We start from the raw sequence: 16058 nt of genomic DNA, 5'->3' as shown, positions 1-16058 counted from the left end.
TTGGTACAAGCGACTATCACGAAAATAATAGATAAAATATGCTTCCAATAAATAAAAGGTACTCGGAAAAATGAAAAATGAATGCTGTGGAAGACTTCCGGTAGTATTCGTTAGTTTAGGATCTAAAATGTACGCATTCAGCGTGGATAATAAAGCAAATAAAAAATCTAAGTGAATTATAAGATGTGTGGTTAAAAACAGAATTACATTAGAATATTATAAAAATAGTTTATTCGGTGACAAAGAAGAATATCGGACAATGAACTTATTTAGAACCGAGAAACATGAAATTTATACCGTCGAAGTAGGGCCTAAATGAAATCACACTCAATCCAGACGACAACAAAAGAAGGAATTCTAGAAAATTGTATAGATATTTTACCGTGGGGCCACTATAGCTTAACTTCACATAAAAGAAAAATATTGTAAATCATTTAAAATATTTGGTCACCCCGAAAAGGGTATGTCAAAATAAGTGAAAGAAAACCAACGAAATTTATGAGCGACGATTTTATCCATGTCATAGGTTTTGCGTAAGTCAATGAAGAAGATAAAACGTAAAAGTAGGAGTAGATTCATAAAGCCGATTCAACCGAAATTTGGCGCGAATTTGAAAATAATATATAAAGATTATGCACACTCTTCTTATTCCGTTATCATCCGTTTTCCTTTTGGCTAAAATGTTGAATCAAATTAATAAAAAATCTATGCCTATATCGTTTTAAAATATAAATATAGTGGATTTTTTAAATGGCGCCGAAGTGCCCCTGGATCGGCTTTATGAATCTACACTGGATTTAGAATGTTTAACTAGTAGTATTTCGTGTAATATTTTCTTTCCTTGGAATTGCTCTATGTAATCTTATTATTGTTGCCGTTGGGTAATTATGTTTTAGCGTTACCTCATCATCACTGTAACGTTAGGCTAGTAGTAAACTTAACCTACAGTATTGTAAGGCGTAGTGTTAAGGGGAGTAATCCAGCCAAAATTGGGCCAAAAAATCAAAATCCTGTTATTGGTCGTTTTTGCATATTTGATATATTAACTTTATGCCAAAAGAAGGAAGGCATAAACTCAGTTTGAATGCTTGAATTTCAATCAACTCTCAAATGTGACATTATGTAGCCTTTGTATACTATCAGCGACTCAAGTGAAACTTATGAGAAATAAACTTGACCTATCTTGACTATGTGTCTGACTGTACCCCATACCTGAAGGATAATGTTTCGTCCGTACTATTAGTAGCATTTGGAGACAATTGAAAGACATATGGTGTCTCTAGCCTATAGCGGGAAAAGTTTGTTTACTTCCTCAGTGTTTCGTTGTGCTGAAGTATTGTGTTTTTGCCAGTTGTACGGCATTCTGAGACGATAAGAGACTGTTGTAGTGTCTCTAATCATAAACTGTGAATGTTATATAGCAAGTGTGTTCAAATAAAAAAGTCTCGTAAGCACAAATTTTCTGGAAACTACCGGACTTGTTTCTCAAGTAAGGAAGATGTCAGTGAGGTTATGGTTACAGAGGCTGAATCTACATTATTCGCATAAACAAACCAGACAGAATGGTGGAAGAAATTGAGAAGTGTTCAAGAAGGAAGGGAAGAAACTAGGAGAAGTCCAGAGAGGGTGGATAAAACGATGAATATGGAGCAGGACATTTTTAAAAGTAAGATTTCTGTTGCAAAACTTTGAAGTCATTTTTCTCAGTTCGACATTTTTCTAATTCTTGATACAGATTTATCCTACACTCTTCATGCTACAGGAATGAAGTTTCTACAGCTTGTTCTTACATTACAAAGCTACAAATAAAAGAAGTCAATTTTCTATAAAATGAATACTTTTCAAAATATCGTAACTTAAGCGAAATTTTGGAAAAAATAGGATTTCGGGGAAAACTCACAACCTGGCAACTAATACATATTTTCAAAAACAGCTTTTTATTCTTGTCAAGGAATGTCCAATCTAAAATTGAAAAGAGTTTCAAGTTAATATCTTCGCTCAATTTTAAGAAAATGGTACATGTATATTGAAAATTAACATGGGCGAGGTAGGGCAGGTTTATTCCCCAAGCACTGGGAATACTTAAGTTCTGTGTGAATTTGTACATGAAGATGCTGGATTTAGAATGTAAAACTAGTAGTTTTTCTTGTCGTATTTCTTTTCCATGGAATTGCTTGTTGTACTCTTCTTGTTGCAGTGGTGTTGTAGGGTAGTTAGGCCTCAACTTTACTTTATTATCATTTGTAATGTTAAGCTAGTAATAATCTCCACCTGTAGTATTGCAAACCGTAATTTTAAGCACTAGAAATAATTAAGTTGCGTGTGAATTTGTATATGAGGTTAATGGATTTAGAATGCTAAACTAGCAGTATTTCCTATAATGTTTCTCTCCATGGAATTGCTTGTTGTACTTTGTTGTTGCTGGGTAATTACTTTTAACTATACTTTATAATCACACTACTGTAAGTGGTCATTGCCACAGCGATATTTCCCCATTGCGATGTATTTGTTAATAATAATAACTCCACATTCTTACGGCCTCATCTTCGGGGAGTGTGTACATGCCTCGAATGCGGAGACAGTTTCTTTGCATTCGTAATAGACATTGAAATTATCGATGTGTAACGTTGTGTTTTATATTTTCTTTATAAAACTACCTAATGCCTCAGTAATAGTTTCACATTGCACACTCGTGCACCCAAGTATATATGTATGTATATATTTACAGAGGCAGCGGGTTTTTAATTTAATTGGCTTCATTCTGCGTCATGTCCATCACGAACTGCTTGTGATGGGCGAATTGCTGAGGCTTCCCAATTTAAACAACGACCAACTAGATGCATTGGAAGCAATAAATACAGCCATACAAGTCCAGCTTACTATGGTTGATGATCTGGAGAGGACTCTTGAAGGAATTCCGTAAGTATTTGGAAAGACCTCATTAGAGATTAGCAAAATAGAAATGATTGATCTTTTCCTTGAAGTCCAAGTTGTGGAAGACTAAACTGGCCTGAAATGATTTCTCGGCTTTGATGAAAATAGGTGGTCATGTGGAAAATGATGTGCTGATTATGGAAACACAAACAGTTATTCCGTAACACACACAGATTTTATATAATTAGATATGTTGTGATATGTAACCTTGTCTATCGAACTATCGATTACTGAGAATATTATAGTTTTGTGGTTATTGAGTAGGCCTATATTGCCAGTTTCTTGGAAGATGTTGCGCATGTATAAATGAGCTATTTTAAACAAGAAGCTGAATAAGGCTCTAAGACTAATATTACATGATGTCAGGAGTTTTGTGAATGGAGTTGTGATTGTGATATTATTTGGCCTGTTCTATCAAAAGGAAAATAGCCGTAATAGTCAAATGGAAGCTACCATTTGTTAGCAAATCCTCTCTCCTAAAATATTTAACTTACGAGAACCGTCAGATAGGCCTCGTTGGAATGGAAGGTTGAACGTTATACAGTTTTGTCCGGATTGAAGGACAAGGAAGAGGAGGAACAACTGAATAAGATATTATATTGTTTTGGGAGACTAACGTGCAGATCTGTTAAGTCCTTCGGTTTGAATGAGGTGGACAGTGGATAATGTGGCTAGGTCAAGGCGGAATTTGGAAAGATTCTTAGAGTTAAGGCAAGAGTTGAATATCTCAAAAGAAGAGAGATAGAGCGGGAACATATTGATATTTTCATTAATGATCTCTATAGGTAAGCTGACGGATGTCAATTTGAATATTTTAGAAAGTTTAATTGAAGATCTGATGGTTTAGGTGCCTTAGATCAGGCTCTTTCGGAAAACTACAAATGATAGAGTATCAACCAATTAATCACTACTGATATGCATTTAGGGGAGTCGCTCAGTTTGCAGATACCCTATCTCTTGTTTTCCTAGGCTTATCTTAAATGTTTTCAAAGGAAATGGAAATTTGTAGAACATCACACTTGGTAAGTTATATCAATCACTAATTCCCCTTCCTAAAAATGAATATTTGACCCAATTTGTCCTGTTGAATTCCAACTTCATCTTCACATTATGATCTTTCCTACTTTAAAGACACCATACTGACTTATTCGCCTACTAATGTCATTCCACGCCATCTCTCCACTAACAGCTCGGAACATACCACGTAGTCGAGCAGCACGTCTCCATTCTCCAAGGTCTTCCCAGCACAATCTTCGCAACAATTTTAACACTACTCTTTTGTCGGAAATCACCCAGAACAAATCGAGCTGCTTTTCTTTGAGTTCTTTCCAGTTCTTGAATCAAGTAATCCTGGAGAGGGTCCCATGCACTGGAACCATACTCCAGTTCGGGTCCTCCTGTGACTTATACGCCCTCCCCTTTACATCTTTACTACAACCCTTAAATATCCACATAATAATTTACAGAGGTCAGTACCCTTTATATGCAATCCCAGTTATGTGATTACCCCAGTGAAGATCATTCCGTACATTAACACCTAGGTATTTACAATGATCCTCAAAAGGACCTTTAACCCCTCAACGCAGTGATTAAAAATGAGAGTACTTTTCCTATCTGTGAATCTCATAACCTGACTTTTAACCCCGTTTATCGTAATACCATTACCGACTGCCCATCTCACAACATTATCGAAGTCAGTTTGCTGTTGCTCACAATCTTGTGAATATACAGAATAACATCATCCGAAAAAAGTATTATCTATGATTCCACTTATTTACACATATCATTTATATATTCCCTTCTAATTATTACAGGGTCAGACAAAGCTTTGCCTACTCTAATTCTCTGAGTTCTATTTTCTAGAAATATAGCCACCAATTCAGTCACCCTCTTGACTAGGCGAATTGCACTCATTTTTGCCAGTATTCTCCCATGATCTACCCTATCAAATACCTTAGGTAGCCAATCGCGATACAGTCTCTTTGAACTCCTGAATCCAGGAGTCCTACAAGTTGAGCTTCAGTGTAATAACATTTCCTAAACACGAACTGCCTTTCATCGAACCAGTTATTAATTTCGCAAACATGTCTAATATCATCAGAAAGAATGCCTTCCCAAAGCTTACATGCAACGCATGTCAAACTGACTGCCCTCTAATTTCTTACTTTATGTCCATCACCATTTCCTTTATACACAGGTGCTACTATAGCAACTCTCCATTCACTTCCTATAGCTCCTGCATGCAAACAATAATCAAATAATTACTTCAGATATGGTACTATATCACAACCCACTGTCTTTAGTATGTCCTACGAAACCTTATCAATTCCAGCTGCCTTTGAAGTTTTCAAATATTTATCTTACAGTAAATGTTGTTATCAAAGGTAAATTTTAATACCGGTACTTCTTTATTCTTAGCCACCTCCTCTAACTGAACATTATCTTTGTAACCAACAATCCTTACATAATACTGACTGAATACTTCTGTCTTTTGAAGATCCTCGCATACACACTCCCCTGGTTCATTAATGATTCCTGATATGTCCCTTTCGGAGCTTGTTTCTGCCTTAAAGTACCTACAAATACATTTCAATTTTTCATTAACATTTGTAAGACTGCAAATAATGCTCGCCATCATGTTATCCTTAGCTGACTTCTTTGCTAGATTCGATTTCCTAGTAAATTCCTTCAATTCCTCCTTACTTCCACAGCCATTTCTTACTCAAGTTCTTTCCAACCTGGACCACCTGGGTCAATACCATTCCTCACTACCTTTAAAAGTACAAACCTGTTTTCACATTCCTCAACAATTGTTTTCATCCCATCCCAGAGTCTGTTTACATTTTTATTTACCGTTTTCCACCGATCATAGTTACATTTTAAAAACTCCCTCATGCCCGTTTTATCAGGCGTATGATACTACCTAATAGTCCTACATTTAAAACATTCCTTTCTATCACATTTATTTTTAACTGCGACAAAAACAGCTTCGTGATCTACAATACCATCTATTACTTCATATTTTCTATCGAGCTCATCTGGTTTTTACCAGCACCTCATCCAGAATATTCTTCCCTCTTGTTGGTTCCATCACCTTCTGAATCAGCTGTGCTTCCCGTATTAACTTATTTTTCATTTTTTGGTCATGCTTCCCGACGTTCGCATTACCTTCCCAATTGACATTTGGTGAATCGAGATCGCCTGCTACCAATATATTCCTTTCCATATCGTTTCCCACATAGCTAATTATCTTATCAAATACTTCTGAATCAGAGTTAGTGCTACCCTTTCCCGGTCTGTACACCCCAAAGATATCAATTTCCCTATTATCTTCATAGATGGCCTTCACACCTTGAATTTAATATTTGTCGTCTTACATTTTTTCGTAGATTACAAATTCTTCTTTCACCAGAATGTATACTCCCTCTCCTACCATTCCTATCCTATCACTACGTTACACACTCTAGTTCCGTGAGAAAATTTCTGCATCCATTATATCATTTCTCAGCCATGATGCAACTCCTATTACAATGTCTGTTAAGTATATATCTATTAAATTAATTAATTCTATTCCTTTATTTACGATATTTCTACAGTTCAACACTAATTTTTTGTGTCATCCCTACTTGACCGCTATATCTATGTACCCCACCACTGATCCCTAGACCATCCTGCTTCTCTGAATGCCTCCTTATAACCCTTCTAAACAAATATCCTAACTGATACTTACCACTGCTCTTTAAGTGAAGACCATCTGAGCGCAGACTCCTATATCCTACCCACCCATTTTCCGACTCATTGGCTGAAGGGTCAGCGTACTGATCTTCGGTTCAGTGGGTCCCGGGTTCGATTCCTGGCCGGGTCGGGGAATTTAACCTTCATTGGTTAATTCCACAGGCTCGGGGGCTGGGTGTTTGTGCTGTCCCGAACATCCCTGCAACTCACACACCACACATAACACTACACTCCACCACAATAACACGCAGTTACCTATACATGGTAGATGCCACCCAAAATCTTCGGAGAGTCTGCCTTACAAGGGCTGCACCCAGCTAGAAATAACCATACGAAATTAAACCCACCCATTAGGATCTTGAAATATCACTTCCGGTTTCCCACATACCCACTCCATACTCTTATTTAAATAAATCCCCAATCACTTTCCACTCTGTATCCCTCCTACACAGTATTCCATTTACAGTATAACAGTCTCCGCTTCCTTAAACTTAAACTTCACGCGTGCTGCATTTACCAGATCCCACACATCCCCAGCTACGTTGGTACTTACACCTGCTAGCTTTACGTTGTTGGCACCAACGTGAAACACTAGCACTTTCTATTTTACCTCTTCCATCTCTTCTTCTTTCTTCAACATCTGTCTTAAACTAATTTCTGTATAACACTCTACCCTTGTTCCCTTTCCTCCACACATTCTCTTCACACGTCTAACAATGGAATCCCCAACATCCAGAGCCTCAAACCTCATCACTTCTGATCCCCTCCCGTCCTGGTCAGCCCTATCATTCTGCACTGCTACAGAATCTACTTTCTCCTTCCTTTTCTCCCTCCCATGACCTTGTTTCACCTGTCTTTACCTATCTTCTACTCTACATTTCCCTTTCCTACCTTTTCCCCTGTTCCTACTTCTACACTTCTCATCAATAATTCCCTGTTCCTAATTTTCCCTTTGTTGTTCTACCTGTAGTTAGTCCTACCATCTGGATAGTAATAAATCTATACAATTGGCAAGACAGGCTGGCAGCCTGAGACAACAGCATCATGTTACTAAATAAGAAAAGTTCTGCTGATGTTGTTGCTGTAAATCTCCCCGGGACTTCGTCACCGCAACTCCCGTCTAACATTCCTAGGCGGAATACTGTATGTGTCCCAGTTGTGGATATAAAATTAGTCACATACCTTGTCCTGCTGCTAGAACTGTGTGTCATTATTGTGGAAAAAATAGGCCATTTTATAGTGTTGTATAAAAAAGTCAGTCTTAGAAATACGAGATTGCCAATCTCAACGGGAAAAGAGTTATTATTATGAATTGACTGTACTGGAATTGAACTGCGGGTCATGGAAGCTACCGTTAAAAATTTCTGACAAGGAGGTAATGTATACGCTGGATACCGACTCTGACGTCATTGTTATAGGTACTGATTTACATAATGAACTTGGCCTTAAGGTAGTGAAAACTGATAGGAACTTGTACGGTGTCCCTAAATCGCCTTTGATTGTGAAAATAGTGATCATTGTCTTATTCAGGTATAAGGATACGCAGACCTTAGAAGATGTATATGTAGTTCAGGATGAAGTCTGTCCGCTCTTAGGAAGAGAGGCGCCGTCTAAATTAAACCTAGTTAAGTTAAATATAGATAAAGTGGAAATTGATATCGTTAGAAAATTTCCTGAAGGTGTTTAATTACAAACTTGACACTGTGAAAGCAGTGGAATATACAATCGTGTTGAGCAGTAAAGCTCAGCTTCTATAGCTGCACCCCGTTCTGTAGCAATACCCTTATGAGGTGGAGTTAAAGCGGAGCTGGGCAGGATGATTATGGAGAGGATAATCGAGTCAGTAAAAGAAGCTACATCTTGGTGTGCCACTACGTTTGTAGTCCCGCTCAAAGGCAGTAGGGTTCGGATATGTGTGGACTTCACACAGCTAAACAAATTTGTTCAGCGGGTTGACTTTCGAAAATCTTTTACAAGACTTTCTTTTATTACATTTTGCGACACAGATAGCTCTTATGGCGACGATGGGATAGGAAAGGCCTAGGAGCGGGAAAGAAGCCACCGAGGCCGCATTTGCGTGGTGTGAAAATGCTAAACTACGGAAAATCATCCTTAGGGCTGCCAACCGTTGGGTTAGAACCATTTATGTCACGGATGCAAGCTCACAGCGAATTCGCCCCGTTTTACAAGTCTAGACGAATCTAATTGCTTCCCTTAGATCCGTTTGGACCTCAATACGTATAAAATCACATCATTTACAACCTATTTCGGCAGATTTTACTTCAAGAGGTCACATCTTGTTCAGAAGATTAAAATAAAAATCATGGGATATTACAGGGCCCCAAGAAATTTTTAAGTTAGCCTTATGGATGATATACTTGTGGAGAGTAAGGATGCAATTCAACTCCATGGACGAGTCGAGAAGGCACTAAGTAGACTAAACAAATACGGGATTACCCTCAACCCAAATAAATGTGTTCGAAAGATAAAATTCCTAGTCCACATACTAGAGAACAGCAATATCCTACCTGATCCTGATAAAGTCTTGGAAATACAGAACCTTAAACCTCCCAGCAATGTACCTCAATTACGACAGTATCTTGGAATGGTGAACTACACTTTTGTGGAAAACTTGAGGACGAAAATAACTTTCCCATGTAGTGTCTTCTTCTCCGTTTTGCCTCATGACTGAGGCGTCGTGACTATCATAATATTCAGCCATCTAGCCGATGAACCATACTTCGCCATTCTTCCCTATCTAAAGCTTTCAGTGTGGTTACTCTGAGAGAACGCTCTAGGGGGCCGTTCACCATGTCAATCCATCGCGTTGGTACTCGTCCTCGTTGTCTGGTTCCCTGGACTTTGCTCTCAACAATCAGCTTTTGAAGACTACCATCTCGGCGCATTATATGTCCAAAGTAGCGTATAATCCGTCGAGAGACTTTACACGGTAGACGAACTTTTATCTGAAGTTGGTTCAGGATTGATGTGTTCGTGCGATGAGCTGTCCAAGGAATCCTTAACATTTTCCTCCAGCACCACATTTCAAAGCTTTCTATCCCTTCACGATCACGTTTGAGGATGGTCCACGTCTCTGCGCCATACAAGAAGACTGAGAAGACTAGAGATTCAACGAGATTCTTTTTGCCTTAATGGTAATGTTGTTATCTTTCCAGATCTTCCGCAGACGAATCATTGCTACCTTTGCTATTTCAATTCTTCGCTTTATTTCATCTTTGGAACCACCAGAATTGGATAGTAAGGAGCCTAGGTATACATACTGATGTACAACTTCACACCCTCCAATCTGTTTGATATGTGGACTGTTGTTGTTCTTACGATCAACAATCATGACTTTGGTTTTCTGTCGATTTAGGCGTAATCCAATTTATAGGCTTGCTTCCTCTACTCTCTTGATCAGCTCTGTCAACTCCTCTTCAGATGATGCTATCAAGATGGTGTCATAAGCAAATCTCAAGTTGTTGATCTTGCATCCCCCAATGGAAAACCCTTTGTCTCAGCCATCTAATGCAGTTCTCATTGTATATTCACCATAGATATTGATAAGTAACGGTGACAGGATACATCCCTGGCGAACTCCAGCCCTTGTACGAAACTGCTGAGACTGTTTGTTTTGAATCTTCACAGTGGCTGTATTTCCCTTATACAAGGACTTGCGGAGATCAATCAAATGGAGTGGCAAACCCATGTCATCCAAAATTTTCCAAAGATGGTTCAATTTGACAGTATCGAAGGCCATTTGGTAGTCAATAAAGCACAGATATATCGGAACATTGAATTCTCTAGCCTTTTCTATGATTTGTCTTAGGCTTAAGATCTGTTCTCGACTATCTTTTCCTTTCATAAATCCAGTCTGGACTTCAGGAATTTGATACTCTAGAAATGCCCGGAGTCTGTTGTGCAGGATATGAAGCATAACTTTACTGGCATGTGAAATCAAAGCAATTAAGCGATAATTTTCACATTTTTCCTCGATCTTTTCATGTGGATTGGGACAAAGATTGACTGTACCCATTCCTCGGGCCATCTTCTAGAATTCCATATTGCTTGGCAGATTTTCAACAGCATTTCAATTCCAGCACCGTCTGTAGCTTTCAAGACTGCTGCACTTATTCCATCAGGTCCACACGCTTTTCCAGTTCTCAGCATTTTCAAAGCCATTTCTACTTCATCTCGGAGGATGTCAGGTTCAGGATCTGACTGCTTGCCTATCTGCACTTGGTCTTGTGCATTACATTGTTCACTGTACAGATCCTGGCAGTACAATCTCCATGTTTCCAGAACATTATCTATATCCACAACATCATCCCCCTTTGAGTTCTGTATATTCCAGGAATATGGCTTGAATTCTCGAGTGATTATTCTAATTTTGTCAAAAAGATCCTTGCTGTGGTTTTGATTTGCATGGTCTTCAATCTCAAAACAAATGTTACTAAGGAAACTATTCTTATCTCTTCTACAAGAAGACTTAATCCTTCTATCAAGATCAGACATTTGCTCTCTCTTTTTTCTTTAGTGTTAATGCCAGATTTTTAAGGCACCTTCTTTCTTCTACAAGCTGAAGGCTCAAGTCAGAGATCCACTGTTGCCTTCTAGTATTTGGTACTCGAGATTCATTCAAAGAGGACTCTATCCAGTTTTTGTCACATTCTACAGCCCTTCTGCAGTTGTTACTGGATCCTGTAATATGGAGGCTCTTCGCGCCAATGATTCCTTGAAAGACGGCATATTAACTACTTGTGGTATCCTGTGTGATCTTTTAACTGGTGTTTGAAGTTTTATTCTTATTTCTGTTCTAAGAAGCTGATGATCACTGCCACATACCGCACCTGGACAAGTTTTGGTGTCCATTACAGAAGACCTCCATCTTGAACTGATCAAGATGTAGTCAATCTGATTTTTATATTGACCATCAGGCGATGTCCATGTGTACATGTGCCGTGTGTGATGCTTGAAGACTGTATTAGTTTTAGTGAACCTGTTTTGAATTGCAAACTCAAGAAGCCTGTTCCCCCGTTCATTTCTTTCTCCAATTCCGTATCTTCCTATCAATGTTCTGACATGCTCATCATGTTGTGTGCAACCAGTTTTGGCATTGAAGTCTCCCATAACAATAGTTATTTCTCTGCTTGGAAAAGCTGAAACAGTAGCATCAAGATCTTGATAGAAGCGGTCGATTATTTCATCAGATGCATCCGCTGTTGGGGCATAAACCTGAATGATGTTGATTGAAAGTGGCTTGCATTTGAGACTTAGTGTTATAATGCGATTATTAACAGGTTTATATCCTTTCACTAGGCCATTCAGTTTGTCACTGATCACAATTGCGACCCCGTTACTGCTTTTTTCTTCATTTCCAGAAAAGTAGACCCAATTATTACCACTTCTAAAATGGCCATTGTTTTTCCAGTGAGTTTCACTTAGCCCAGCCACTCCTATATTATACCTTTCCAGCTCTTGTATTATCAGGAGAAATTTTCCTGAAGCTAAACGTCCTCTCACATTCCAAGTACCCACATTCTGCTTTGTTCCTCCAGTCGCAAATTTCGCATATGCAGCCTGGTTGCCTACATGCACATGCCCAGTAGCACATTTCACACTTTGCAGCCTGGAACCGCAAAAGCGCCGGTTGTCAGCCGGGTCGCATGACGAATTAGATCCATTTAAAGCAGCTATCATGATAGTGTTCATGGGAATAATAGTGTAGTGAGGTCCCTCTCTCTCCACACCGCAGTACCACAACCCAAAAACCAATCATTCTGGTGACGCTTGAGGCTCCCCGCTCTTGACCCATCACAGAGCATGAATTGCTCTGTGCATCAAGTCGATACTGATGGCGCTGCTGCCCGACATCAGGTTTTCAGTGGATTCTAGTGGCATTTCCTCCACTGAGGGACCAACGCCCTACCTCAAGGAGCTCATCCGCCCGAAGCCGTTGGCTCCCTGAGGGTGTCAGGTTATTTCTCGCCGCCTAACACTCGGCGTGGAGTCGCTGGCTGTTCTGTCTACTCTATACCGTCAAAAATACGTCCATTGTAATGGTGTCAACAGGTGTAGACTCTAGTTCCTTGGCAACGTCGATAAGAGCATGCATAGCTCCCGACTTTGTCATAGTTTCCATGGCATTGATGGCAGATAGAACAAAATGGCCGACACTTAGGGCAATACAAATATAGTAAATAATTACATCGAGTGTCTCTCTTAGTAATGTTGTCTATGGATTGAGGGCAAAACAAGATGACTATCGCCTATGGCATATAAACACAATAGACTTACGTTAAAAATCAATATCAAATGATCACAAATTCACTAGACAACACTCATACACAATAAATATATGCCACAGTGTCATAAATACTGCCAAGAAGCCGCAAACAAAGCACAGTTCCCTTTATGTATAGATATTTGATGCTCTTACACCACACTAGATCTTGCATTTGGCAGCCATTCATCAGAGCTCCATGTCGTGTCACTGCCAACTAACTCGATAAAAACTTGAACCGTACGTAGGAATAACTGCTACAGTATGGTAAGGTAGGCATCTGAAAGGAAGATGTGATGAGACGAACAGAAATTACACTTTTATACAGAGACAACAAACTACACGTAAGCCACTGCGACTCATAATGGTCCCCTGGACATCAGAAAAGAATGGACATGGTTATTTAATGGGTCTGTGGTCTTTAATTAATACAACCTTTGAGCCATAATTTTATACAGCCTGAAGAATGACAACTATATGATCAGCTGAAACTTGACAGTTTAAATTAATGTAAAGAACCTGCTGCCTTTTCTGATTTTGTTTTAAGTTAGTATTTTGTGAAATATTGTTTTGTTTTTCTGTCAGAAAATAAAGGAAATGTAAACAGTGTAAAACAAATGGCAATAATATATAGTAATTAAATGATTTTTAGTTTTTCTTCCTTCATCCAGTCAACCTAAGTTTACGTTCCCAGTCCTGTAGCATATACCATTAATTACATTAAGCTGTTTACTGATAATATTTCGCGTACGTGATCTTGCAATTATTATCCGTTTCCTAGGCTTTAGTTGAAAATACCACATTACAGCTGACAATCGGTGTAGCGAAGCTGTCAGTATTAACAAATTTGGTTGTATTATTGTTCTTTATTTATTTATTGTACCGGTTACGACCTGTATATGCCGTATTTTTTATTATTAATTGTATTCCATCATCACGCAAGACGTTCAGAGCGAAGTTGGTTTGTTTACGTTCGGAGGAGCGAACAGGCCAGCCAGCGACAGCTGTGTGTGTGTGTGTGTGTGTGTGTGTGTGTGTGTGTGTGTGTGTGTGTGTGTGTGTGACGTAGCTGCAGGGACAAGATAGACTACCCGCCTGGTGCCACGTGTAGTCTGTCTGACCTGGCATGTTCTGGATATGAACGTCATTCCTTCGTGAACATTCGATAAAAAAATTTAAACTTCTGTAAAAATAATCTCAGCGACTTGAGCCATACGTCATTTTGAAAAGGATAACATAAACGTCTCAATATGTGAATCTTAAGTAAATCCGTCGGGGGATTATCAGGATAATCAACTTCGAAGAGCTCACGTTATGTGATGACGTAGGAGCCCCAAACTGAATATAAGCTGAGCTCACTAGACCCGATCATACAGTCATAGCTGGGTGTCCAGCCCCATTCTCCACGCTGCAGTGTTCGTCGAAGTGTTGACAGAGTCTAACTTCGAATGATTCAAAGTCTTCGTGTGTGACTGAAACTCTAACAGTCGTGTTGAACTTATAATTTGTGCGCGTGTTGGAACTCTGTTTATGACAAGTCATGTGTTGGATTTAGGTGACAACAGTTCAGTTGAACATATATTCTGTGTGCATGTAGAAACTTCTCGATATACGAGTAACTTACTTTCGTTCTTGTGGAACTGAGTTTAATACCACGTTACCTGTGTGAAATTTGGTCTCTGAATCAATATTAATTTAAATGTGACACTACTGCGATATACTAGGAACAGTGATATTTCTTTTTAAAATCTCAATCCGCAGAACTTAATCTCTGAACACATATCATTAAATACAATGTGACACTACAACGTTATACTATTAACTGCGACATTTTTAAATCTCAGTCAGCATAATTTCATTAATAAAGAAGGGTGAATGAAAGTGTTCAAACTTTCACATGAATGTTAATTCAAGTGATTACCATAATGGTGTCCTACGACACCTGTGTTTCACTCCGAACTCAAACTGTGTTCTTTATCCATTTCAAACAAAACTGTGTATTATTTCTTCTGAACAGTGTGTAAATTATTTGTGTGTGACTGACAGCAGTGCCTTTGATAAACTCTCGAACAGTCACCTTTTTTATGTCAAGTGCGCCTAGCAACGAACTGTGATCTTCTTTTCAACCTTAGTTCTTCGTCAAAGTGTTTAGTATTATTGCATGACTGACAGCAGTATCTTTGATAAACTCTAGAGCAGTCATACATGTCTTTCAATGTCCAGTGCTCCGTCATTTAGTGGAAAATCACCACGAACTATGCCAAGTGCGTGAACAAGTTTCAGTTTCATTATTTCTATTCATGAACTGTGCTTATTTTCTTGCAATCTCGATGCTACCCGCATCTTCATCTTTAGTGAACTTATAAATACAATCTACAAGATAAAGAGTGAATTCGACGGCATATCCCAAACATATGAAAACAATGCTGTTAAACCAAAGTACCGGGGGACTGTGTAAATTTGGACACTCGTGTAAGTTATGTGACGGGTGATAACCCCGCTACATAGTCGAAGATCGTCGGAGAACGTCGGAGATCGTCCAGAACGTCGAGAGTTCGAGATTCAAACCCATGTCAAACCTACCTGGGTGTTCCGGCCTTATCTCAACGTAATATTGGCAACATGCAGAACGTGTTCCAGGCACGTTCAGCATGGTGATCTGAGAGCACGGGTCATCAAAAGGCGATGTTGAAGAGAGCCACTATCAACAGTAAGGTGATGTGCACTTTAAAATGCATTTTCTGAATAAAAAATATTATTCAATCTATTTAAAAATTTTCTTGTAGATAAGACCCTACCTCCTGTACCAAGCCCTAGCTAGAAATCACCCAGTATTGCCCTGAGATCTACTTCGTGTTAACTTTAAAATTAATTCATAAAGTCGGGCTATTTTACTGGTACAGGGAGGCACCCTAAACGTTGGGGAACGATGGCTAGGTTAACATTACTATCTAATTAATAGACGATTATAACACCCTGGACGTGGTGTTTCTTTTTGCAGAGTGAAACTTATGCCCTGGACTCGGCAAATATTTTATGTGTTTTATGTGTTCTTGTTATATGGTTGATTTTCCATGTGTTAATACATGCTGAACTGAGTGCTTTT

At 38.8% G+C, this 16058-nt stretch overlaps 2 long non-coding RNA genes across 2 annotated transcripts in view; one reads left to right on the top strand and one right to left on the bottom strand.

Annotated features, from left to right (window-relative positions):
• LOC137498619 (uncharacterized) overlaps positions 1-16058 on the bottom strand; it is a 292912-nt gene that overhangs the window by 258857 nt on the left and 17997 nt on the right. The gene's annotated exons all lie outside the window — the stretch shown is intronic.
• The window catches only part of LOC137498618 (uncharacterized), a 305338-nt gene that overhangs the window by 281991 nt on the left and 7289 nt on the right, over positions 1-16058 (top strand). The window contains exon 3 of the long non-coding RNA XR_011017873.1: positions 2729-2919. This is a non-coding gene — a long non-coding RNA (uncharacterized lncRNA). The remainder of the gene's footprint in view (positions 1-2728; positions 2920-16058) is intronic.

This window comes from Anabrus simplex, chromosome 2 (assembly GCF_040414725.1).
Source record: "Anabrus simplex isolate iqAnaSimp1 chromosome 2, ASM4041472v1, whole genome shotgun sequence".
NCBI classification, from domain to species: Eukaryota; Metazoa; Arthropoda; class Insecta; order Orthoptera; family Tettigoniidae; genus Anabrus; species Anabrus simplex.
Note: the sequence above shows the minus strand (reverse complement) of the source record. Positions and strands in the feature narration are given on the sequence as shown.